This window comes from Pristiophorus japonicus, chromosome 3 (genome assembly GCF_044704955.1).
Source record: "Pristiophorus japonicus isolate sPriJap1 chromosome 3, sPriJap1.hap1, whole genome shotgun sequence".
Taxonomy (NCBI): domain Eukaryota; kingdom Metazoa; phylum Chordata; class Chondrichthyes; family Pristiophoridae; genus Pristiophorus; species Pristiophorus japonicus.
In genome coordinates, this window is record NC_091979.1 from 107,172,864 (window position 1) to 107,198,515 (window position 25,652).

At 45.6% G+C, this 25,652-nt stretch overlaps 1 protein-coding gene and 1 pseudogene across 1 annotated transcript in view; both read left to right on the forward strand.

Annotated features, from left to right (window-relative positions):
- kalrna (kalirin RhoGEF kinase a) overlaps positions 1-25,652 on the forward strand; it is a 989,478-nt gene that overhangs the window by 776,163 nt on the left and 187,663 nt on the right. The window lies entirely within an intron of this gene.
- LOC139260567 (U2 spliceosomal RNA) lies at positions 11,855-12,093 on the forward strand (annotated as a pseudogene).

Below are 25,652 nucleotides of genomic sequence, written 5' to 3' on the forward strand. Positions count from 1 at the left end.
CAGCCAGTCCTTCGCGACAAAGCTCTGCTGGAGCCTCTCAACGAAATCGTTCCAGTCCTCACCAACACAGTACCGTTCCTCTGTGCTGCCGGTGGCCATTCTTGTGAGTCGTTGATTCCCGTTTCTCGTCGCCAAATGTAATGTCCTTACACACTACTATAAATTCACACGAGGCACATTCTGCAGACAACGTCACTCTGTGACCCGAACCTTTATTCACAGGACCAAGAAGTGATGACACTGCGTGGGACCTCCCTTTATGTACCTGTATGACCAGGTGAGGAGTGTCTCCCACAAGTTCATCCCCTGTGGTCAAGGTGTGCATTTCTTAGGTGTATACAGTATGCAGTGTTATATGAAGGTTACAGTTGCATGAAGGTTACATACATGACAGTTATAATTTCTGCAGACGAACTGTTGAAACCTGCAAGTCCTGGCAGCATGTCTGCCCCCACACCTCCAGCATGAACTGAGATTCCCATTGTTGTGAACAAAAGAGCTGTTACCAGGCATTCCTCGCTGATTGTCCCTTTGACTGCTCTTGAGCACCCTGTTAGTGGATGTCAATGGCCCCATCCCGGGCCGCATTGTCCACTGAGTGTGTGTAAATGTTCGTTCAGCCTGCCATTGTCTGTTGGCGACTGACTCTTGGGTCTATTGCTGCCTGGGGTGTGTCGAACTGCCCTTGCCTGCCTGCGGGGCTCTGTGTCGCGTTTATGATATTGACTCCCTGATCCATCGCCACGTTGGAGGCAGAATTGCGCGCGTATATTATCTTGGTTTCCTCCATCCCCGCCATAAAAGTCTGAGCCATCAATGCTGCCGCTTCCAAGGTCAAGTCCTTGGCCTCAATTAGCTTTCTGAAAATCCCAGCATGACCGATGCCCTCAATAAATAAATCCCTTAGCATCTCCTCCCTGCAGGCGTCTGAACTTACAGAGACTGGCCAAGCGCCGGAGGTCCGCAACGAAATCCAATATGCTCTGTCCTTCCCGCTGTCGGTGGGTATAGAATCTGTGTCGGGCCATGTGTATGCTGCTTGCCGGTTTGAGGTGCTCACCGATTAGCTTGCTGAGCTCTTCAAAGGTTTTGTCCATCGGCTTCTCGGGTGCTAGCAGGTCTTTCATGAGCGCGTAAGTCTTAGGTCCACAGCTGGTCAGCTGGTCAACAGATGAGTCCTTCGCTTGTCGGCCGCTGCGTCTCCCAGCCAGTCCTTCATGACAAAGCTCTGCTGGAGCCTCTCAATGAAATCGTCCCAGTCCTCACCAACACAGTACCATTCATCTGTGCTGCCGGTGGCCATTCTCGTGGGTCGTTGATTCCCGTTTCTCGTCGCCAATGTAAAGTCCTTACACAATATCACAAATCCACACGAGGCACATTCTATGGACAAGGTCACGCCATGACCTGAACCTTTATTCATAGGACCAAGAAGTGATGACCCTGCGTGGGACCTCCCTTTATATACCTGGATGACCAGGTGAGGAGTGTCTCCCACAAGTTCACCCCCTGTGGTCAAGGTGTGCATTTCTTTCGTATATACAGTATTGCAGTGTTGTTACATAAAGGTTACATACATGACAGAAAGCATTTAAAATTGATGCAGAAAAATATAAAGTGAACTGCTTCGTCAATATATGAACTGTAGAAATCGTACCATACACTATAAATATACGAGTCATTATTCTGAGAAATTAAAGTAGGACCATTTTTTAATTCTTGCTATGCCACAATGTAATATTTTATGTAGCTACCAGATGCTTCGCGAAAGCAATTTTATTGAGGAAAAATGAGGGTAACTGCAGTTAAGGGAATTTGAGAATTAAAAATTGGGCACAGTGTTCTATTTTCTCCAGTTTGCCAAGGCAACATGCGCAGTCTGTGTAGTGTGGTGACATTCTGTCTTGTTGATACAATTGATGACCTCTAAGTGGACTGGAAAGTCAGACCAGCAGGAGTAGAATAAGCTGTTGGAACTGGGCAGATTTTGGAAGAAAAATGTACAAGTGTAAAATATTCCATAATTTTAATGATTTTAGCAGGTTACGATTGGTAATAGAGTCTCTGACCTCATACACAGCTATTTGATGGGATGCAGGATACTGAATTAATACAATTCAATATAATCTGTAAAAGTACTACATTTCCCAGTAGTTTTTTAACTTTTGACAGACCAATTGTAAATTTTGAATATTGAATATTATAATGAAGGTTACCACTTTTCACTAGCTCCAAAACAGGTCAGGTGATAGAGCGTGGGAAACTGGTGGGGCTTCAGGTGATAGTAGCAATATACTAAAGGTCGAGGAGCAATGCATACATGTACACATTTTTAGTTGCAAATTTGTAAATATTCAATTTTTGGGGTTGAACAGAGCTCATCAGTGTCTCCAGTTATCAGTTAAAAACCACTAAATATAACCTTAAAACTCATTGTGTCAGTGGAACAGCTACATTTTGTAATTAAACTATCAAATGCCAAGGCAACATATTGGAAGTAAAAATGAGTGTCACAAGTGCACTATAGATGGTGCCAAAATTGCTAATGGTGAGAGGGGTGACAGATTTGGCACTGAAATTTTAAAACCTTGTGGAACAGCAATAAACAAAGCAAACAGTGGTTATTTATTGCACTGGAAAAAAGAAAAGGAAAAATTGCAACACTTCAGATGGTCTTATGTTTAGTGTAGTGGAGGTCAAAATCTTAGACTCATTTAATAAATAGAGGAGACCACAGGAAATAATATAAGGAAAGATAAGCAAAGATGGGCAGAATGGCCTTCATCATCTATCCTCTGATTAAAACAGGTCAGATCAGTGTTGGCTACCACTTGTGTTTTTACAATAGATTGTGACAGATTTAAAATATAACAAACAGATTGTGTTCTGTTTTAACTCTGCTGGATACCAGATTTTCACTGTAGATGGCAACATCCTTCTGAAGTAGTCACCTGAACACTATATAGCAAAAGTATAAAGCTTTGCATTTCCAGAAATGACTGGAAACACTTAAAGGAAGATGCGGAAAATTTCTAACGATGCATACTGTAAACTGTAAAGGTTTCTTAATGATTGCAGCCTGATTGATGTATCATTTTTTGTTTTTAAATAGTTATTGAAAGAACATATCTCATGACGAGCTTATTCTTGTTTGGAGAGGCAGCAAAACAGAGGTTTAATTTCATCATTGTGATGTTGCAAGCAAATGATATGTGTCAACACAATGCTAACTATGTGTGTGGTATTTTTTTATTTGCCAATATGATGGTATCCTTTTTAATAACATATTATGGAAGCTGGTCCAGAATCTTTGTCCTTAAGGACCAGATTTTAGTCACCTTCATGCATAATTTAGAACTTTAAGATCATCATCTTCATAGGCAGTCCTTCAAAATCGAGGAAGACTTGCTTCCACTCTAAAAGTGAGGTCTCAGATGGCTGTACAGTCCAATGCGGGAATTACAGTCTCTGTCACAGGCGGGACAGAAAGTGGTTGAAGGAAAGGGTGGGTGAGGGGCCTGGTTTTCCGTACGCTCCTTCCGCTGTCTGCACTTGGCTTCAGCTTGCTCTCGGCGACGAGACTCAAGGTGCTCAGCGCTCTCCCGGATGCTCTTTCTCCACTTTGGGCGGTCTTGGGCCAGGGAGTCCCAGGTGCCGGTGGGGATGTTACCCTTTATCAAGGAGGCTTTGAGGGTGTCCTTGAAGTGTTTCCTCTGCCCACCTGGGACTTGCTTGCCGTGTAGGAATTCTGAGTAGAGCACTTGCGTAGGGAGTCTCATGCTCGATCGCACTATCAACAAGCTCCCCGCTGGAGTGGGACTAAACTATAGAACCAATGGGAAGCTGTTCAGCCTACGTCACCTCCAGGCTAGATCCAAGGTCGTTCCATCCTCTGTCATCGAACTTCAGTACGCAGACGCCGCTTGCGTCTGTGCACTCAGACGCCGAACTCCAAGCCATCGTCAACACCTTCACCGAGGGGTATGAAACATGGGCCTTACGCTAAACATCAGTAAGACAAAGATCCTCTACCAACCTGACCCCGCCACACAGCACTGCCCCCAGTCATCAGAACTTTAAGAATTGCTTCATTGAAAAAAAGGTGTGCTTGTAAAAATGTGTATCCAATCATTAAGTAAACAAGTTTGAATTTGGTGGGTTACACAATTGGCAGTGAAAGTCACTTGTAATTAGATATAAGTTTCCATTTGGTCCAGCACCAATGAATATATGTGTCCCAAACCACTGAGGCACCCATACATGTCTGCAGTTCGTCCAACAAGCAATCATTACTTTTGTACAATGAAATTATTTATTGAAGTCTGAAAGGTCTATGCTGCACATGTCAGTCCATTAATTGCTGCATCCTGAACAGTTTGGAATATGTATTTTTTTTTCAAAAATGTGTCCTCTTTTTCTTCCCCTCCTGGGACTCTCACTTGATATGGTTCAATGGGCGCCTGCAGATTTTGTGTCCAAAACATGACTATTTTACATGGAGGCCATCACAAAAAGGGCCAAATTCTGCTGTCACCCAATTATATAGTGGAATTAGAAATTTTTGTACAGAGCCAGTTCAGTACATTTTGCAGGCCATAAGGGTTCTGACAGCATAACGCAAGGCCCGTGAAAATGTTGTGTCTATCAAGGTCAGATTATTTATCTTCAGGCGTATTGTCACACTCTACACTGACAATGGATAAAATCACCTTTTGTTTCTAGGATCATAGTTGAGTGCAATAATTTTGAGCCACACTGGACCATTTTTGGGTTTGAGTCTGACTATAAAGTTAAAGTAGCTAATAGCAAAAAAAAGTTTAAAAGCACAGAAACTGAATTCTGTTTCTTTTTCTGACTACTTTTATATATTCAGTGATGACTGTGTGCACACACAATTACATTTTCATAGCTGAACAGATATTACATTGAACCCGTGGTGAATCTAAAATCAGTGAATATAAAATTTATAATTTCAGTTTGTTTTCTTCTCAATGTTAGGTTTGTGATACAAACGTGTTTTGTTAAATACTGTAACTAGTTGTGCATTGTGTTGAACTCTGATAGATAACACTAGTGTGCATCTTTGACAAGTGCAGTGTAGTGATTGATTCAGCTTACAGGTGTGTCTGTTCAAAGTTGTTTGTTGTGTGTGTCATTGTTTGCATTGTTTTGCTAATGGAAGTTTCCTCCAGCAACCTCGGCTTGGCTCCACCCTCAGCTGGGAAGTGCCTTTGCCATTACTCAGTACAGCAGATTGGAGAGAGCAGTCGATGATGACTGCAGCTCCCTCTAACTTCTGCTGTGCGTGGCCATTCAGTTCTCATCTGCCATGAGAACTGGCAAAGAGTGCTGTCCCTGCCAGTGCTGTGTTAAAAGGATTCTGGCAAAGTGTTACTGTTGCTGTTGGAGTTGCAGAGGTCAGTTATTTGGACTTTATTCTCTGGGAAAAGTCATGAGCTGTGATTGTTCAGGAACTGGGCAGCTTTTTCAAAGCAAACTTACATTTTGTAATGTAAAAGTTTTTTTGGCATGTTTTTAAACTCTCTGAAAAAACAATCTCTTGTGGTCCATTTGTACTTACTAAGCTTTATACAGTCAGTACAAGCAGTAGTCTTGTCCTTGGCTCCAAAACCATATAATAAGACCCATAACTTACATTAATATTCATTGTACATTTATATAACAAATTCGGTTGAGATGATGAATATTCTGGACAGGTGATAAATCCCTCGTAAAGGATCGCTCTAAATTTGAAACCTTGCATGTTCCAAAAGTAAGTTATTTTCGCATAACTTATCCTATGCTTTGGTGAGAAATTAAGTGTAATGAATGCATATTTTAAAAAGTCTTTGAATATGTGGAGGTTTGAAACATAATGTCTTTTGTTGAAATGTCATTATTTTTTTATCTTTCCCAAGGTTGGTTTAAGCTATTGTAGCAGGAAGATTCAAAATAAATCCCTGCGAAGCATTGTTGTAGTTTTTGAATTAGTTGTATTTTGAATTGCCTGTGGATTGCAACAAGATAGTTATTGTAAAGTCTTGTGATGATAACTGTGTTCTTACTAACTTACATTCCAGCTCCTCCAACGAGGAAGTATTAGAGCAATGCACTAATGCCAAAAGAGAGCCGTATAACTGCACATGTCTTTCAGAATTGGGTGTTCTCGTAAGCTGAAACTTCCAGAGTAGAACCACATTGTTATAAGTAACAGCATGACCTGTGAACATTTCTTTCTGTTGTCAGGACAACATCAAAAGTATGAGGAGGCTTTTGTAATAATTCCGAACCTATGGCTGTTACCTAATTATCTAGCTTAATTTAGGGTACCTTAAATAATCTTTTGCTTGGTTGTGATTTAAACAGGAATCTTTTCTGAAGGGAGTAACTTTGCTTTTCAGTACTGTGTGATGCAAATTAACACCAGGCTTATCTTGTAGCCTTTTTGTATGTGGTGTCGATCACTGACTGACTTGCCATAGATTAGTTGCCCCCTTACATTCAGTTGAAGTTTGGCTATAGTTATGAATTATTTTTGGATATATAAATATATTTAGCTGCTGCTTTGCTACAGAAAATGCACCAGCTTCTAACTGGGGATTTAGTTTGATTGTACAGCAGGGTAACCAAACATGTATGAATGGCCCATTTAAATACTTTCTATTCATGAGATGCCAGCAAGGGAATTTCCCAGTTGGGAATTTAATCTTGGAAAATAGGACAATGCAAAAATCCTTAGTTAAAATGCTAGGTATGTTTATTTGCATTACAACTGTGACTACACTTCAAAAGTACTTCATTGGCTGTAAAGCGCTTTGGGACGTCTGGTGTTCATGAATGGCGCTACATAAATGCAAGTCTTTCTTTACTCTTACTAAATTAGATGGATGAATTACAAGAAGTTTCCTCACTTGGGAAAAAAACCCAGGAAAAGCTAAGTAGATTTTGAAATACCGCAGGGTAAATATGGCTAGATTATATATTTTCTGACTTGCTTAATATTGTATAGAACTACTTGAAACTGAAGTAAAAATAAAAATGACACGCAGAGAAAAGCTACGAGGCTGAATTACGAGGAAAGATTTAATAAAGTTGGACTTTTCAGCCTGGAAGGGAATCATCTTAGAGCTGATCATATAGAGTATATAAACTGTTAATGGTTTACCCTTGAACATTTCATTAAATTAAAATACAGGAATAGGACTAGGGGGCATGGGTTCAAACTAGTAAAAAATAATTTCAAAACTGATATCAATAAATTCATCTTTGCAACATGAGTGATCAATGTAAACTTCTAGATAGAGCAGTGGAGGCATGACCCGGGAATTGTTTGCGATAAGTTAATACTGCAATGGAATGACATTAGGATCTCTTTTTGGATGAATGAATTAAGCCTTCCTCGTCTGTAACTATCTTGTGATATGATTGCTACTAATCCAGAATCTGCCCCATTCACATTGTAGATGGATCCCAGAGTAGCAGTGGCAGCACAAAAACAATTGTCCGATTGTCTAAAAGTCATGGTCAGGAGATTTTTTTTTTCGCAGCTCTTCCCTGATGTCAGAGGGTGCTACTGCTGGCCAATTGCAAAAAAATTGATGGCTTCTGCTGCCAGTGGCAGCTGTTATATTGCTTTTTCTGATCAGTTGCTGCCAGCTGCAAAGAAAGGCACGAGAAACACCATTTAAAGTGGTACTCTGCACTTTCAGCAGCAACAATACCATTTGTTACCGTACTAGAACCGAAGTTGGGATAGCTGCCAAAAACAGTGCTCCAAGAGAAGTATAGAACTAGCCAAATTAGAAACACGGGCCAAAATTGCCCTGCCGCCCGATTATGGGCAGTAATCTTCCGGGCCTGGAACTTTTAGTGCCCGGTGCGGAAGTCCCGCCCCCCGTTGCGGAATTGCCCTTACCATCCCTAAAAGGAAGCAGAGCACAATCTCCCTCACTCCACTTCCTTTGGGGGCAGTAATTCAGGCGGGGAGTCAAGCGTTATGCAGATGCTCCGTGTCGCACTAATGCACTTCAACGCCCTTACCCTTTGCTTAAAGGGGAGGGCCACTGCGCACTCTGCATGACCTCTGATGGCCTCCACTGGGCTACCAGGGCAGTGTGCGACCGGGCTAGCAGCCCGGCACAGAAGACGGAGTGCCGGGCTGTAAGATGGTAGCCTGGAGTACGATAGGGCTGCCATTGTCGAGTCGACCCGAGAGTCAGTCGACATTAGAAGATGGCGGCTGGGGCGCTGGCGCCCTCCCCTTTAAGCACCACCCTGAGAGAGGCTGTCGGCTAGCCTCGCGGCCCACAGTGCAATTTCTCCGGTGGGGCAGTAAGGGGTTGGCATGGGGCGGTGAGGGGTCACCATGCACGGCAATGATGTCACTGCCGGCTAACCATGTCAGCGCCTCCTCAAACTTACTGGCAATTTCCTGGGAGGCAGTAGCATCCTCCTCCCCTGAACTGTCTTGCGGGGAGAGAGATAGAGAGAGAGATGGGGGAGAGGGAAAGGCGATTAGAGGCACTAATGGGGCTATAAAAAGGGGCAATTTCACCCCACAGTCTTAACATCAACAATTTGGATATTATCACCATGGTGTTATTTTCCAATCTATTCTGCTACAAATGCAATGTTTGTTTAAATGTTTTGTAAATTCTAATTCGGAACCCTCTACTCTGAATGTTAATTGACTTTCTGGTCACTTGACAGCAGAGAATAAGATCATGTCTAAATGTTTTTGGAATTATAAAGGATCCAGTAAAGCTTTGGGTGTGTTCTGTGTCATCACCTACATTGGTCAGCTGCAAACTGGAATTGTTTTGGATTGCGAAATACTCCCAAGATGACTTGCTAACACAGCAGTTCTTTCTTCAGAAAGCTTTCTGCAGTACGCTGTAGAAAGCTTTGAATGCAGGAACTCGCCTATACAGGGGTGTGTGCTGCAGCTGTCAGAAGCCCTGATCTGAGTTCTGTTGCTTGTGATGCATGAGATGACTGAATCAACATACACTAGATCATAACAGCACAGCCGAGGAAGGTCATTTGACCTAGCTTAATTCATCTAGGTAGGAAAGATTAGCCCCCAATGGGCGTGCTGAGCAGGGATGGTCGGTGAGAGAGTAGGATGGGGTAGCTGGGGTTGCTACTCGTAAGGAGACAGCGACGAGTGCCTCGATGGGCCCTGCAGAGAATGCCAAGAGAGGCACAGAGGGAAGCTGTAGGCTTATCTTAGAGGGAGTTAAGGCTGGGATTGGAAGGTCGAGGAGTGCTAAAGAACACACATTATTAGTCTTAAATTGACTTTTTTACTAGTTTGAACCTGCACCCCTTGTTCTACTGTTGATATTAATCTTAAATTTACCTTTGAATCTGTGCCCGATTCTACTAACACAGTTTAATTTAATTTAAAGTAATATTCCAGGTTTAATTTTTTCACTCTTAAATGTTGACATACTTCCATAAGATCAGCTTGCCTGAGCTTACTTTTCAGACTGAATTCACTAAATACATTCACAATTCACTAAATATAGTCACAATTCACTAAATATATTCAAAAAGGAGTTAGATGTAGTCCTTACTACTAGGGGGATCAAGGGGTATGGCGAGAAAGCAGGAATGGGGTACTGAAGTTGCATGTTCAGCCATGAACTCATTGAATGGCGGTGCAGGCTCGAAGGGCCGAATGGCCTACTCCTGCACCTATTTTCTATGTTTCTATGTTTTCCATTCTTTCCTCATTCAGAATGGATATGCGGTTGAAGTGAAAATATCTGGTTGATTTTCCATGGCATTGCATATGGGCTGTCAAAGCCAAGTGTAGTAGTGTTCAGGTGACACTGGGTGAGAGGGTAGGGTATAATTAGACCAGGATGCACAGATGTAATTCCGGCCCCATTATAAAGCCAATATTCTGAACTTATTTTTATATCCTTTGATTTAATATTATTATTAATAATCTGGAGGCCTGGCATGTGCGACTAACCTGAGAAATATCAGCCACAGGCAGGTCTATCTCAGCTGTCACCATTCCAATGGGCTTTGAATCTGTGGCCCCCTGATCAGCAGGATGGTCTAATGGCAGCTATGAGAACTTGAAAGTTCGAAGAGATAGCGGCCTGCAGTCTTGCTCCCAAAGAATAATAAGAGGTCTGTGAAGGAAACGGGCAAGAAAATCAGAGAAATTTGCAAATTATGCATGAAATTAATCACACAACTACTGGCAAAAGGCCACCAGCTCCAAAAGAGAAAAAGATAGGCAAACATTAAAGGTGCAGCCCACCCCCATCCCCTGCCAGCACTGTTTTCTGACAAAGAATCTGTACCCCAAAAGCCACCCCCCCCATGGCCATCGACGTAGCCATCCCACTTCACCAACTACTCATGCTGAAAAGAAAATAGAGGATATAGCTACAGTCTGAATTTACTGAACTCAATGTTCGGTGTAAAAGAAAGAAAAAGACTTACATTTATATGGCACCTTACATAACCACCAGACATCTCAAAGCGCTTTACAGCTAATGAAGTACTTTTTGAAGTGTCGTCACTGTTGTAATGTAGGAAATGTGGCAGCCAATTTGCGCACAGCAAGCTCCCACAAACAGCAATGTGATAATGACCAGAAAAACTGTTTTTAAATGATGTTGGTTGAGGGATAAATATTGACCAGGACATTGCAGATAACTTCCCTGCTCTTCTTCAAAATAGTGCCATGGAATCTTTTACATCTACCTGAGAGAGCAGACAGGGCCTCGGTTTAACATCTCATCCGAAAGACGGCACCTCCGACAGTGCGGCCAGCACTCCCTCAGAACTGCACTGGAGTGTCAGCCTAGATTTTTGTGCTCAAAGTCTCTGAAGTGGAACGTGAACCCATAATCTTCCAACTCAGAGGCAAGAGGTAACTGAGCCACAGCTGACACTTAACAGAAAAAGAGGACAGGAATGGGGCATGATAATATTTAAAGCCAAGAGTGTTCAATATACCTTACCAAACAAAAAGGCATATGTGGGCCAGTTTTGGGTCCCTATAGCAATGTCTTGTATTTGAAGTGCCTTATTGTTTGCCACATGAGTCTTTAGGAAATAATAAATAAAATGAAGAGCTGTGGTGTTTAAACAGATTATTTTCAATCTTTAGGTCATGTTTCTGATCGTTGTAATTTCTCAGAGTTCTTCCAATCCCGGCTGTAGTTTGCCATCTTGCTCAAAATAACTTGGCTAGTTAATTTCATTTTTATGTTGAACACCGTTACAAGGCTCTGATGATGAGAATATTCAGGGGCCGCAATTGCCCCTTTTCTTAAGAGCAGTTACGGGGCGGTAATGAGTTTCCGCCCAGTCAGGGTGGAGTCACCGACGATCGGGACATAGCCTTCGTGATTTTTTTCAGGCGGAGACCCCGAACACCCTGCTCCACCGACATCCGCCCCGCTCCTGTGTGCTCAGCCATACTGATGTCATCAAACGTCACTGCCTGGTCCCCGTCCCGGAAGCGACATTGCCCTCAAATAGTCGATGGACTGCTTGGCAGTGCTAATGACAGTTTCTTTTGTCGGTGTGCAATCTAACCTGCCAGTGGACTTTAAAGGCGCGCCTAGGCTTGCACCATTGTTGTCGGCCACATTGTTATTGAGTGTTGATGCTTTGAACATTTATCTTCAAAATTGGAATTCAATGATGACTGGACCTCACTTTGCACAGCCTGCAATACAGAACCTTGCTCCAAGAGCTAGCATTGGCAGAGTAGGCCACTGCTTGCAAATAATGGGGTCAGTCCTGGCAGGGGACCGCCTCCTCCAAATTGTGCATGGCATGGCAGTTCGCAGAAGAGAGCAGAGCCGCCAACTACAGATGTAGAGCTTCTCGGCCTTTTGGCTAAGATCATGCGTAACTGACCTGACAGGGGAGTAGCCACCATGACCTCCGGGTGGTTCTCCCTGGATCAGGAAGGTATATGCTTGCTTTTTTGGAAACAGGAGGTGGGTGGGGTGGCTTGACCCATCCACCTCCACGGAGGTGTGTGGGGGACCTGACCCATCCACCTCCATGGCACGAACCTGGTATTGCAGTACTTCCAGGAACGGTGCAGTGGCTCTAGGCCTTTTGGCTAAGAGCATTGGCGCAGAGTGATCCTTGGCGTGTGCAAGGTGACCTCTGGCGTTTGTGATTTGACAAAGAATTGGAACGATTGGCTACGAATTTAAAAAAAAAAAAAAAACTACAGATGTAGAGGCAGTGGGAGAGGGACCCAGATAGGATGGGACAGCGAGATGGAGATGGCCATATACCTGCAGATAGAGAAGGACGTGAAGAAGGAAAGGCAGTGAGGAGGAAGGTCAGGGACAGCGACATCCATAGCCAGAGGGAGAGGGACATAGAGAGGAGAAGGCAGCACCAGCAGCAGCCAGATGTTTGCCAGCACCAGGATGCAGAGGCTCAGGAGCAGCCTGACCAGGAGGCAGAAGGGGATGAGAAAGGTGGCAGAGGAAGACAAAGACGTGGTGGAAGAAGGTCCTATCGTCCAAGGGTCTTCCGACAACAGTTCTCCTACATGGACCTCAATAATGACCAGTGTCTGCGGAGACTGCAATTCAGAAAAGACGTGGTGACGGAGCTGTGCCATCTCCTCCAGGCAGACCTGCAGCCTTAAACAAAGGTGAAGACAGCTCTATTAGTGGCATCAAAGGTCACTATTGCCCTGAATTTCTATGCCATTGGAACTTTCCAAGGAGCCACACAAACACCTCCATCCTCTCCCAATATGCTGCGCATTGTTCCATCTGTCAGGTCACAGATGCTCTGTACAAGAGGAGGAGGGACCACATCTCCTTTCCAATGACCAGAGAGAAGCAGTTCGAGCGTTCCAATGGCTTCTTTAGGATAACGGCCTTCCCCAAGGTTCAGGGCACCATAGACTGCACCCACGTGGCAATGAGGACACCGCAGAGCAATCCGGAAATCTTCAGAAAAGGCAAGGGATACTACTCACTCAATGTCCAGTTGGTGTGTGACCACAAGCGCCAAATCATGGCCGTTGATGCCCGATATCCTGGCAGCAGCCACGATGCCTTCATTCTGCAGCAGACTGGTGTGCCAGGTCAGTTTGAGCCTCCAAATGTAGGTGGCTCGCCACCCCACCACTCCTGCACAGCAATCGTACAATGAGTCTCGGCCACCAGGTGCATCATTGAGCAGCCCATCGGTTTCACTGCCTGGATCGCTCAGGAACAGTGCTGCAGTGCATGCCTGACCGGGTGTCGTCGTCTGCTGCATGCTTCACAAATCATGAGGTCACAGCCATTGGCAGGAGGAGGAGCAGGAGGGGAAGGTGCAGGAGGGGGAGGCGCTGGAGTAGGAGGGGGCTCCGAGACCATCCAGGAGACGGCGTCGCCATCCCGATCCTGCCGAGACCGTCTCATTCCTGCTCGTTTCCACTCAGTTGGTCGCCACTTCCAGCTTCATCTGTGCATCCCCATGGCCACACAAATGAGCCCTTCCACACATCATTCCCCACACTGAAATGAGGCACAGCAACAGATATTAAAGTTTCAAATAAACATTTGTACAACTACGCCGCAGTGTCTCCCCTGTGGCTGCAGCATGGCTGCTGGAAGGCTGCTCTGTTTCACCTTCAGATGCTACAAATATCCTCCGAGGTTGCCTTCGACCAGCTCTGGCCCCAGAAGGGCCAGCTGCAGACTGGCTCGCCTCAGCTTCGGTGCCAGCACTCTGGATTAGCTGGGTGCAAGCTATGGCTGGTTGCAATGCGGAGTGGCAGGGCTGAGATCGGGAATGCTGTGATCCTGAGAAAGCACAGCACACTCTGGCTCCAATGACCCGTTGCCACTCCCCCGGGGCCGCACCTCCGCATCCCCACCAATATGCTGGAGCACAGTTGGGTGGGTTGCAGCGACACAGTCAGATTCCCGGTGGACTGTGGTGAACCCAGCAGCGATGGCAGTCGTCGGAGCTTGCGTGGCATCGAGCTGAGACTGCATGAGAGCAGACACAGATTCGATGCCACCAGACACAGACTGCATGACAGCAGTAAGAAGCTGCGTGGCCTCTTGCTGAGACTGCGAGAGAGCATTCTGAGCTTCCACGTCAGCAGCCATCCTCTCCAATACAGCACTATGACGTTGGGTCACTTTCCGCCTGTGCTGTAATGGCAGCTGCCACATCGCTCACGACACACATCATGAGATCTGGATCCGCACGGTCACTCTGGGAGCCCAACATCGTCTGTACACTTGCAATGATGGGCTCCATGGTGTACGCAGAGCTGTCTGCAATGTGGGAAGCGGACTCCTCCACGCTCCTGACCACTTGCAACAGGCTCTCGGGAACCTTTGCTATATTCCCTATCATCGCTGAGTGCATGGCTGGCACCCATAGTTCAAACGCCTCCACATCGAGGTGCTCATCTGAGTCCTGACCAGCAGAACGCGCGTGCGAACTTGCCCTCTGGAGAGCTGGCTCCCGAGGTTCCCTTTGCCCTTGAGCATGCTGCAGCCCGCTCGACTCTGGTGCATCACCCAGTGCTGACTCCTCTTCTAAGCTAAACTGCAACGAACGCGTACTCCCATTATCTGAGCTGGTGCGTGGCAGCATAAGAAGCAGTTACGCGGTACTTGGAGCTGTCTCTCCCTCGGCATCCACCTCCTCCCACATGTCCTCACTTGACTCAGGGGTTGAGGCTCATGTTGGTCCGTTTCCGGGGCATCATCTGCAAGCATAAATGGGACAAGAATGGTGTGAGGGTGAGAGAGGGGGGTGGACCATGCAGCAACCAGTGCACACATTGCTGACCACGTTACTGACAGGCGTTTGTGCAGTTATGGACAGATGGCATTAAAGGAAGCCCCCAAAGGGATCTACGGTGCCTGTGGCCACTGGACAAGCACTCTGTGATCCAGTTAGCCGCAGTACCCTTTCCTCCACATCGGTCAACTGCTGGAGGTCGGCCTCTCCACCACCAGTCCTCTGCTGCTCCCTGCGGTTATGTGCCATCTTGGCCTACAAAGCAAAGAAGGATTGGTGAGTAGCAGTCCAGTTAGGCCTCTGAAAATAATGGATGTGCAGCTTCATTAGATGCAAGTGTAAGGCACAAATGAAAGGGGTGCTCAACTGTGAGTATGCACACATGACATATAGTTGAATCATTTTTGAAATGATGCTTTACTCAGTGCAAACAGAAGCAGGTAAATAAGAGTTGGAGAAGGAGAGGCTCAGAGAGCGAAGCTCAATAATAGGGCGACGATGTACTCACTTTCACCACTCGAGTGATGTCGTTGACCCTCTTCCCACATTGAATGCCCATCCGGTCCAATACTGAGGTTGCCGAGTCCTCTGCAGCCCCTCTGCCCAAGCATTATTGAAGACCTGCCGAGAGGGCCTGCCTCTCTGGAAATAGGAGGCGCCTCCTTCCCTCCGCAGCTTGCACCAGTGTTTCAATTTGTGCATCTGTGAACCTGCTTGCCCTCCTGCCACCTCTCTGACTTGCTATTTTACAAGATGGAGAAATAACACACACGCTGATCAGAATGACCAGTACCTACCTGGAAGACCTGACCTATAAGAAGGCCAAGGAGCAGCTACCTCGTTATGAATGAATGCGAGTCAGATGAAATTGGGTCCTCAATCATTGATCCCACCCCCACACCACTCCGTAGATCCCATTTCCACCTCCAACATCGGGCCGTTCATTTTTTCCAGTCTAAAGTGTCCAAAATTGCTCGATTTGGGGCGGTAAATCAGCATCTAAATCTAATTTTCAGCCCCAAATGGGGCGGAGGGCAATTTCAGCCTCTCAATTTTTTATTTTAGCTCGAAATGTGAAAGTTATAGTAACAAATCCCCTCAGGCTTGTTTCAGGCTGATTGGAGTGGAAATTTGTCTGGTCCTGTTCTTGGGCCCAGAATTGGTGATACGCAAGCAGCGTGCACCCAACTGGAAGGCCCGAGGCCGGCCTGAAATTGGGTCTTGTGTGAATCTCATTTCAATTAGTTTGGCGCACTACCGGTGTCTGTCATGCCTCCACAGCAACTCGCCCATTTCAGAAAACAAATTTCGAGCTGCTCACCTCAACAACAGTGGCCCTTGGGTAAGTGCGGGAGGGAAGAGAGCGGGAGGGAGGCCAATCGTAGCCCACAGGAGTGCTGTGGAACCGGGAGGAACACTTCTTTTCTTTCTTTCTTTTCCTTGTCAACATAACAAAAAAGCAGACTATTTGGTCATTATCACATTGCTGTTTGTGGGAGCTTGCTTGTGCACAAATTGGCTGCCGCCTTTCCTACATTACAACAGTGACTACATTTCAAAAGTACATCTTTGGCTGTAAAGTGCTTTGAGATGTCCGGTGGTCGTGATATAAACCGCTATATAAACCAGCTCCCGCCCGAGTAGTGCCCCCGAACCCACCCCAAAGGGAAGTGGAGCACGCGACGTTGCGCTCTACTTCCTGTGAGGGGCGGTAACCGCAATTTCGCAGCCGGGGCGGGACTTCCGTACCGAGCGCAGGAAATCCCACCTCCCCTCAGTTACCACCCTCAAACGGGACGTAATCCAATTTCACTCCCACTGTTTATTAGATACACCTCTTGTTCAACAGCATGTTGGTACTTCATTCTGCATTCATGTTTAGTAGTCTGCATTGGTTTGGCAAAGTCAAGAAAAAATGCAATTGCCTGCTGATCATTTAGGATTTGATCTGATTTATTTTTAAATCGTCAATGTACTTCAAATGGTCTAACACTACCCAGTCAGTGTGATCTATAAATTGCAGCGCACAATAGTGAAAGTAGAATTTAGGGCCTGTCAATTTTGTCCTTTGCTGATGCTGAGCATCAGTTAGATGCAATGCCCTGGTATACAGGAAAATTTTAGTATTTGCCTGGGGATAAGTTTTGTCAAATTTTGTTTCATAGTTGGTCCTATGAACCACCTTGGAACGTTTTGTTACATTAATGGCACTATATAAATGCAAGTCAGACTTGTCCCCTTTTTTAAAGATGGTTACGATCACTGCATCTCTGAGATCTCCCGGCATGCTCTCCTCCCTCTGCTCGACGTATTTACTGAGGCATACGAAAGCATGGACCTCACGCTAAACATCAGCAAGACAAAAGTCCTCCACCAGCCTGTCCTCGCCGCACAGCACTGCCCCCCAGTCATCAAGATCCACGGCGTGGCCCTGGACAATGTGGACCACTTCCCATATCTCGGGAGCCTCCTATCAACAAGAGCAGGCATTGACAACGAGATCCAACACCGCCTCCAGTGCGCCAGTGCAGCCTTCGGCCGCCTGAGGAAAAGAGTGTTTGAAGACCAGGCCCTCAAAACTGCCACAAAGCTCATGGTTTACAGGGCTGTAGTGATACCTGCCCTCCTGTATGGCTCAGAAACATGGACCATGTACAGTAGACACCTCAAGTTGCTGGAGAAATACCACAACAATGTCTCAGCAAGATTTACAAATCCCCTGGGAGGACAGCCGCACCAACATTAGCGTCCTCGCCCAGGCCAACATCCCCAGCATCGAAGCACTGGCCACACTTGATCAGCTCCGCTGGACAGGCCACATAGTTCACATGCCAGACACGAGACTCCCAAAGCAAGCGCTTTACTCGGAACTCCTTCACGGCAAACGAGCCAAAGGTGGGCAGAGGAAACGTTACAAGGTCACCCTCAAAGCCTCCCTGATAAAGTGCGACATCCCCACTGATACCTGGGAGACCCTGGCCAAAGACTGCCCTAAGTGGAGGAAGTGCATCCGGGAGGGCGCTGAGCACCTCGAGTCTTGTCGCCAAGAGCATGCAGAAATCAAGTGCAGGCAGTGGAAAGAGCGCGCGGCAAACCAGTCCCACCCACCCATTCCCTCAAGGACTATCTGCCCCACCTGTGACAGAGACTGTGGTTCTTGTATTGGACTGTACAGCCACCTAAGAACTCATGTTAAGAGTGGAGAAAGTCTTCCTTGATTCCGAGGGACTGCCTATGATGACGATGATGATGATAAATACAAGTTGTTGTTGGTAAAATATTACTTTTGAAACTGAGCAATCCAGCAGACTTCCGCTTCATGATATCAAGTGAAAATCCAGATCATTTGCAGTATGAGCATAAGAACATAAGAAATAGGAGCAGGAGTAGGCCATTTGACCCCTCGAGCCTGCTCCGCTATTTAATAAGATCATGGCTGATTTGATCATGGACTCAGTTCCACTTCCCTGCCTGTTTCCCATAACCCTTTATTCCCTAATCGCTCAAAAAATGTGTCGATCTGCGCCTTAAATTTATTCAATGACCCAGCCTCCACAGCTCTCTGGGGCAGAAAATTCCTCAGATTTACAATCTCTGAGAGAAGAAATTCCTCCTCATCTCATTTTTAAATGGGCAGCCCCTTTTTCTGAGACTATGCCCCCTAGTTTTAATTTCCCCTATAAGTGGAAATATCCTCTCTGCATCTACCTTGTCGAGCCCCCTCAATTTTGGCCAGGAGTTGCTCCGTTTTTTTTTGGAGTAACTTAAAAATCCCCATTTTCCCCAATCAATTTGCACTGAGTTAGTTACGATTTTTTTAGTTTGGTTTTTTTCTCAAAAGCGGGCGTTACCTGCCATTGACGCCAGTTCTGCCCATTTAGGCAACTTTGGCCAGCTAATAGTTACTCCAAATATACTTAGGCCAGCTTATGTGGCCACTTCAGAAAACCCTTGCGGAGAGTTAAAGAAATCGGCGCAGGTAGTTACATCAGAGGCTATTCGGACTGGGATAGGGGCGGGAAACGGAGAGGACCTGCCTGCACCTAAACCAGCAAGCCTTACAAACCACCAAGCCTTGCAAACAAAAAGTAATAAGAATTCAATAAGAAATAAAAAATTGAAGTAAGTCCGACCTTCATCTTCAAACGTGGCCCGGAAAGGCAGCGAGCCGGCCGGTGCGGGAGGCCACTCAGCCAGGGCTAGGGGTGGGCAGGAGAACTGATAGTGCTCCTGCCTGGATGATTTCTATCAGTTCTCCTGCCCACCCGCCCCTAGTCCTGACCGAGTGGCCTCCCATGCGATCGATCGCTTAGAAATCGCACCGGGAGGCCATTCGGCCTGGGCTCGGGACGGGAGCAATTCCAGTGGCCGGCATCAGGTCCCATAGAGTGGCTGCAGCAAGCAAATGGAGAGGCTGGGGGCGAGGAGCTACTGCGCATGCGTGGACTCGCCACTGCGCATGTGCAGATGTCCCGGCATAGTTTTCAACGCAGAACACTGGCTCCATCCCCGACTTGACTGGCCACGCTGCGCGACTACAGAGAAAAGGCTGGACAACGGCCAAAGTGGGAAGGAAATTATTCAATGCACTTCGGAACAGAGAAAAGCGGCACAACTCCGGTAATTGCGCCAAAAAACGGGCTGGGCCAAAATTGAGGCCATTATCTTATATGTTTCCAAATCCTCTGGCCTCCCACTAGTCTTAGCCACATTGTATGTCCTTGTTTTCAATTTGATACCATCGCTTATCCCTTCTCTTACAGTTTTTCCTTCTCATTGGGATATATTTTTGTTGAGTGTTATGAAATATCTCTTTAAATGTCTACCACTGCTCATCAACTGTCCCACACTTTAATCTATTTTCCCAGTCCATTTTAGTCAACTCTGCCTTCATACTTTTGTAGTCTCCTTTATTTAAGCTTAGGACACTGGTTTGAGATCCAACTTTCTCACCCTCCAACTGAATTTAAAATTCAACCATGTTATGGTCACTCATTCCTAGAGGATCCTTTACTAGGAGATTGTTTATTAATCCTGTCTCATTACACAGTACCAGATCTAAGATAGCCTGCTCCCTGGTTGGTTCTGCAATGAATTGTTCAAGAAAACTATCCCGGATACACTCTATGAACTCTTCCTCAAGGCTAACCTGGCCAATTTGCTTTGTCCAATCAATATGAAGGTTAAAATCGCCCATGATTATTGCTGTTCCTTTTTTACAAGCCTCCATTATTTCTTGATTTATACTCAGTCCAAGAGTGTAGCTACTGTTAGGAGGCCTAACTATACCCACCAATGACTCTTTCCCCTTATTATTCCTTATCTCCACTCAAACTGATTCAACATCTTGATCTTCTGAGCCAATATCGTTTCTCACTAACGCACTGATCTCATCCTTTATTAACAGTGCTACCCCACCTCCTTTTCCTTTCTGTCTGTTCTTCCAAATTGTCAAATACCCCTGAATATTTAGTTCCCAACCTTGGTCACCTTGCAACCAGGAGAGAAAAAAACCTGATGATTTTAAAAGATTCATCTCCTGTGTTAACAGATTTTGTTCAAATGCATTAAAAGTGTTATTGGGATTGGGTACCATGGTGTCTGTTGTTTATACTGTAGGTTGATGTTCAATGGGAGCTGGACTGAGATTGCACAAGTTCACAACCTTGGTGTTGTATTTGACCCCGAGATGAACTTCCAACCACATTATCCATGCCGTCGCTAAGACCGCCTATTTCCACCTCCATAACATCGCCCGTCTCTGCCGAAACCCTCATCCGCCCTGCCAAAACTCTCATCCGCCCTGCTGAAACCCTCATCCATGCCTTTGTTACCACTAGACTTCACTATTCCAACGCACTCCTGGCCGGCCTCTCATCTTCCATCCTCTGTAAACATAAGCTCATCCAAAACTCTGCTGCCCATGTCCTAAGTCGCACCGTCCCCTTCAAGCATCACCCCTGTGCTCGCTGACCTACATTCGCTCCCAATTGAGCAACGCTTTGATTTTTAAAATTCTCATCCTTGTTTTTAAACCCCTCCATGGCCTCACCCTCCCTATCTCTGTAATCATCTCCAGTCCTACAACCCTCTGAGATGTCAGCAATCCTCCAATTCTGGCCTCTTGCTAATCCCCGATTTTAATCGCTTCACGATTGGCAGCCGTGCCTTCGACTGCTGAGCCTTATGCTCTGGAATTCCCGCTCTAAACCTCTCCGTCTCTCTACTTCATTCCTCCTTTAAGACACTCCTTAAAACTTACCTCTTTGACCAAGCTTTTGGTCATCTGCCCTAATATGTCCTTATGTGACTTGATGTCAGATATTCTTTGATAACGCTCCTGTGGAGGGCCTTGGGATATTTTACTGCATTAAAGGTGCTATATAAATGCAAGTTGTTGCTGCTGCTGTTGCCGTTATCTTTATTTAAATCCTTGCAACTGCAGAGAAAAGGTTTGCCTGCTGTTACATGTCATTTTGTTTTACGCAGAGACTGTGAAATATTGATGTACAAATGGTATGATAAGCAGGTCCAAATGCAACAGTCATGACATTATTAGTTGTAGTTTTACCAGGCATGTATTGCTTTCCAGTATCTTTTTTTTTTGAGTAAGAGGCACACAACACCTGTTCTGAATGTACGCTACGAGCGTTTGCAAAGCCCCTTCTGGAGTGTTGGAGAAAATGTCCCTTTTCAATGTTTAAATCACTGTTCTGTGTTACTGTACTTTTTCTGTATATATTTGAAATAAATGTGCTTGCAACTTAACTTGGTGTATTTGAACAATAAACTACTTCAAAGGGTGATCAGTGCTTCAGTGAGGAACAGTGCACCAGTGGGAGCATATCTTGGGAAATAGCTGGCACATGCCCCATGTTTTCCAAAGAAACACTCCCGACGAGCAGCACTCCACCCTTGGAACTCAGGGTCTTGGAATCACCCATTTGATTCTGTCAGATTGTGCTCCGTTATTATCCAGATAACGAAGGTGACAGGAAAAGTGCCATAAACTCAATGGCCTGGATTTTCCTTGGAGCTGCTCCTGCTTTACCACAGTAACTTTGCCAGAAGCGCAGAGTAATCCCATTTACGGGTGTAAGCCTGTAACTAAGCTGTGTGGCAGTGTGAGCTGTAAGGAGGATGCTAAGAGGCTGCAGGGTGACTTGGACAGGTTAGGTGAGTGGGCAAATGCATGGCAGATGCAGTATAATGTAGATAAATGTGAGGTTATCCATTTTGGTGGTAAAAACGGGAAGGCAGATTATTATCTGAATGGTGACAGATTAGGAAAAGGGGAGGTGCAACGAGACCTGAGTGTCATGGTACATCAGTCATTGAAAGTTGGCATACAGGTACAGCAGGCAGTGAAGAAGGCAAATGGCATGTTGGCCTTCATCGCGAGAGGATTTGAGTATAGGAGCAGGGAGGTCTTACTACAGTTGTACAGGGCCTTGGTGAGGCCACACCTTGAATATTGTGTACAGTTTTGGTCTCCTAATCTGAGGAAGGACATTCTTGCTATTGAGGGAGTGCAGCGAAGGTTCACCAGGCTGATTCCTGGGATGACAGGACTGACTTATGAAGAAAGACTGTTTCGACTTGCCTTATATTCACTGGAATTTAGAAGAATGAGAGGGGATCTCATAGAAACATATAAAATTCTGACGGGATTGGACAGGTTAGATGCAGGAAGAATGTTCCCAATGTTGTGGAAGTCCAGAACCAGGGGTCACAGTCTAAGGATAAGGGGTAAGCCATTTAGGACCGAGATGAGGAGAAACTTCTTCACTCAGAGAATTGTGAACCTGTGGAATTCTCTACCGCAGAGAGTTGTTGAGGCCAGTTCATTAGATATAATCAAAAGGGAGTTAGATGTGGCCCTTACGGCTAAAGGGATCAAGAGATATGGAAAGAAAGCAGGAATGGGGCACTGAAGTGCATGATCAGCCATGATCATATTGAATGGTGGTGCAGGCTCGAAGGGCCAAATGGCCTACTCCTGCACCTATTTTCTATGTTTCTATGTTACTGCCACACTTCGGCGAAGTTCTGGCAGCAGAACAGGAGCAGCTTCGAAGAAATTCCATTTATTTATTTATTTGTGAATGAGTTTAAATTGAAGCATCAATTAATTATAGAACTTGCAGAAAATGTATTGCTGTTGGATGGCCATATCCAAACACCAACTGTTATTTGGAAACATGTAATTTATTAAGTGCAGAAGTTAATACCCAAAGTGTCAAAGTCCATTTTATGGTAGTGCAATTTCAGCTGTGAAAATGTAGGTGAACATGTTGATCTACGCATTGGCGCACTGCTGCATAGCAACAAATGGCTGCACTAACATCTAGTGCATACAAAAAACATTTCTTTTATGCTGTAATTTTAGAATATCAGTAATGTATTGAAAAATTTTGATTGTATTATTTTCGGGAACATCAGTGTTTTTAAAATTTTGGAAAGAAGATACGGAGTAAAGGTTAAATCGCACGTTTTGGGTCATGGATATGGGTTATGAAAATTGTCTAGCCACTATATAAATAATATTGCTACTACAGTGACTGTGGGAACTACTGCTAATAATTACAGCTGACAGCCTTTAATCTACCTGTCACAATGATTTGTAGTTGTCTGTTGAGCCCAGTTTATTATAATCCCCCTACATTTGCGGAGCAGTATTTGCTTGCAGAACTATACGAGAATTTCTGGCCAGGTTATGTAGCAGAAATCTATCACCTGGATTAGAAGCAACATCAGGCAGTGTGGGGTGGGGGCGGGTGGAGGGGAGAAGGGTCCCAGAGTGAACTGGGGGCAAAGAAAAAATGTGCTATGAACTGAGCAGGAGAGAAGGGGAAAGAGTGCTAGGAAAAGAAGAGTGCCAATGTTAGCTGGGGAGGAGTGGCAGCAAGAACTGGCAACATGAGCACAAGAGGGGAGAAAAGAGTGCCAACATGCACTGGGAAGGAGGGGGAGGAGAGTGCCAGCATGAACTGAGGAAGAGATGGAGTGTGCCAGCATGAACTGAGAGGAAAGGTTGCCAGCATGAATTGAGGGGAGGGGATTAAAAGATGGTCTGTATGAACTGTGAGAATAATGGCAACATGAAGTGGGGTGTTGAGAGAAGAGTGGAAACAGGAGCCTGTTATTCATTCACTGCATCCATCTCCCGTTTTTCTCACTTCATGCTGATACTCTCTTCCCCAGAGACTTGTGTCAGAATTCCACTCTGTTTGTGCATGGCACTCTTTTCCAGTGGGTCTGGATGGTGGGTGGAGGAAGTTCCTGCTTGGAGCAGGCAGGAGTTGTATATCTCAAGAATACAGATTTTTAAAACTTCATAGGCTTCAACTTCGCTTGTCACTTTGTCGATCATGTGGGACACTTCTTTTTCCAGTCCTATTCTGTCTTCTCCCTGACCTCCTCTTTTGTTACATTATAATATCGGGCTGCTACTTACTGCTCTTGCTTTGCCGCTTTCGCTCTCAGTTTGAGAATTTCATTAAATATGATTCCAGTTTCCATCCTTTCTTCACGTTCCATTCCAGGGCTTGTCTCTGCAGCTGTGAAAATAGGTTTTCCAGAGAACCTATTACAGGTTCACAGACTCCTGTTCGCTGGGTAATATTTCTTTGCACCCCACTTCTCTCAAACTCCATTTCTCCCAGTTTCTCTATTATCATCATATCTGTTCCAATGACCCCACCCTTCATTTTTTGAAATGTCTTGTTTTTTTACTCAGTTGAGAATTCTCCTTAGCTGTAGTCAACAGGACACTTGAGCATGTGTGCCCCATTTGCTGGTGCCTCTGCTTTCAGCTCCCTCATTTCTTTCTCGACAATAATACAGTCCTCCTTGTCCCCACAGCCTCCGAATTGGGTAAGATTATTTTCTGTCCTTTCTCTTGTCTACAGCATGATTCCACCTCCAAGCACATCTTCTCCGTCCTTTCTTTGCTTTCCATCGGTGCGGAAAAAACCAGGCGGTCCCAGGGTGTAGCAGGCGGTATTGACAGCATTTTTAAATGGAGGGATGAGAATCCTACATCACAGGTCATATTGACTACAATGGCTGCGCACATAATGCTGTGTGAAGTTCCAACTTGCAAACTTCACTTTTATCTGCCATTACAGTGCCCTTACTACTTTAGAATTTAATGGGGGCATTACTAGTTCGCCAGTGTATCATGCTCCATGCTATTGCCAGGCGGTGTCAAGCTGGAGGAAGGACTCATGGCCAATTCGGCCCATGGATGATGAGAGCCGAGGACATCCGGGGAGGAGGGCTTACCCCCCACGCGTTTACAGGCACCAACCCTCAAACCTCCAGCTGTCTCAGGAGTAGTGTGTGAGAAGGCTGTGCTTCCGAAAGGAAGTGCTGACAAAGATATGCCATCTCCTACAGACAGACCCATGCCTGCACCGCTCTGGAGGCAGTCTTCAATACACCCCTCAACAGGTTTCCGAATTCATTGTGGTGTGCTGCATGTTGCACAACTTGGCCATCATGGGGGGCAAGCATTGCCAGTGGGGATTGCATGGCCACCTGAGGAAGAGGACAACGAAGAGGAGCCTGGCGAGGCCCCCATTGGATAGCCATATCATCCACGGGGGAAACAGCGTGGTGATGCTGCTGGATCAACACTCGCAAGTCGCCAGCTCGTAATGGACCGGCTCTCCTAAATGGAGGAAGCTGAGGGATGGAGCTAATACTGGACATGCTATGTGCCCAATGGCAATGGCAAATGATGAGTCATAAATTTTACTGCAACAAAGTCACAAAATTACCCCCACCAAAATAAAGCCATACAATATACAATGTTATGATGCAGAGCACTAAACAACAATGAAACTTCTTTACCGCCACAAGTTTCGGATTGGGCGCACAAAGTCCAT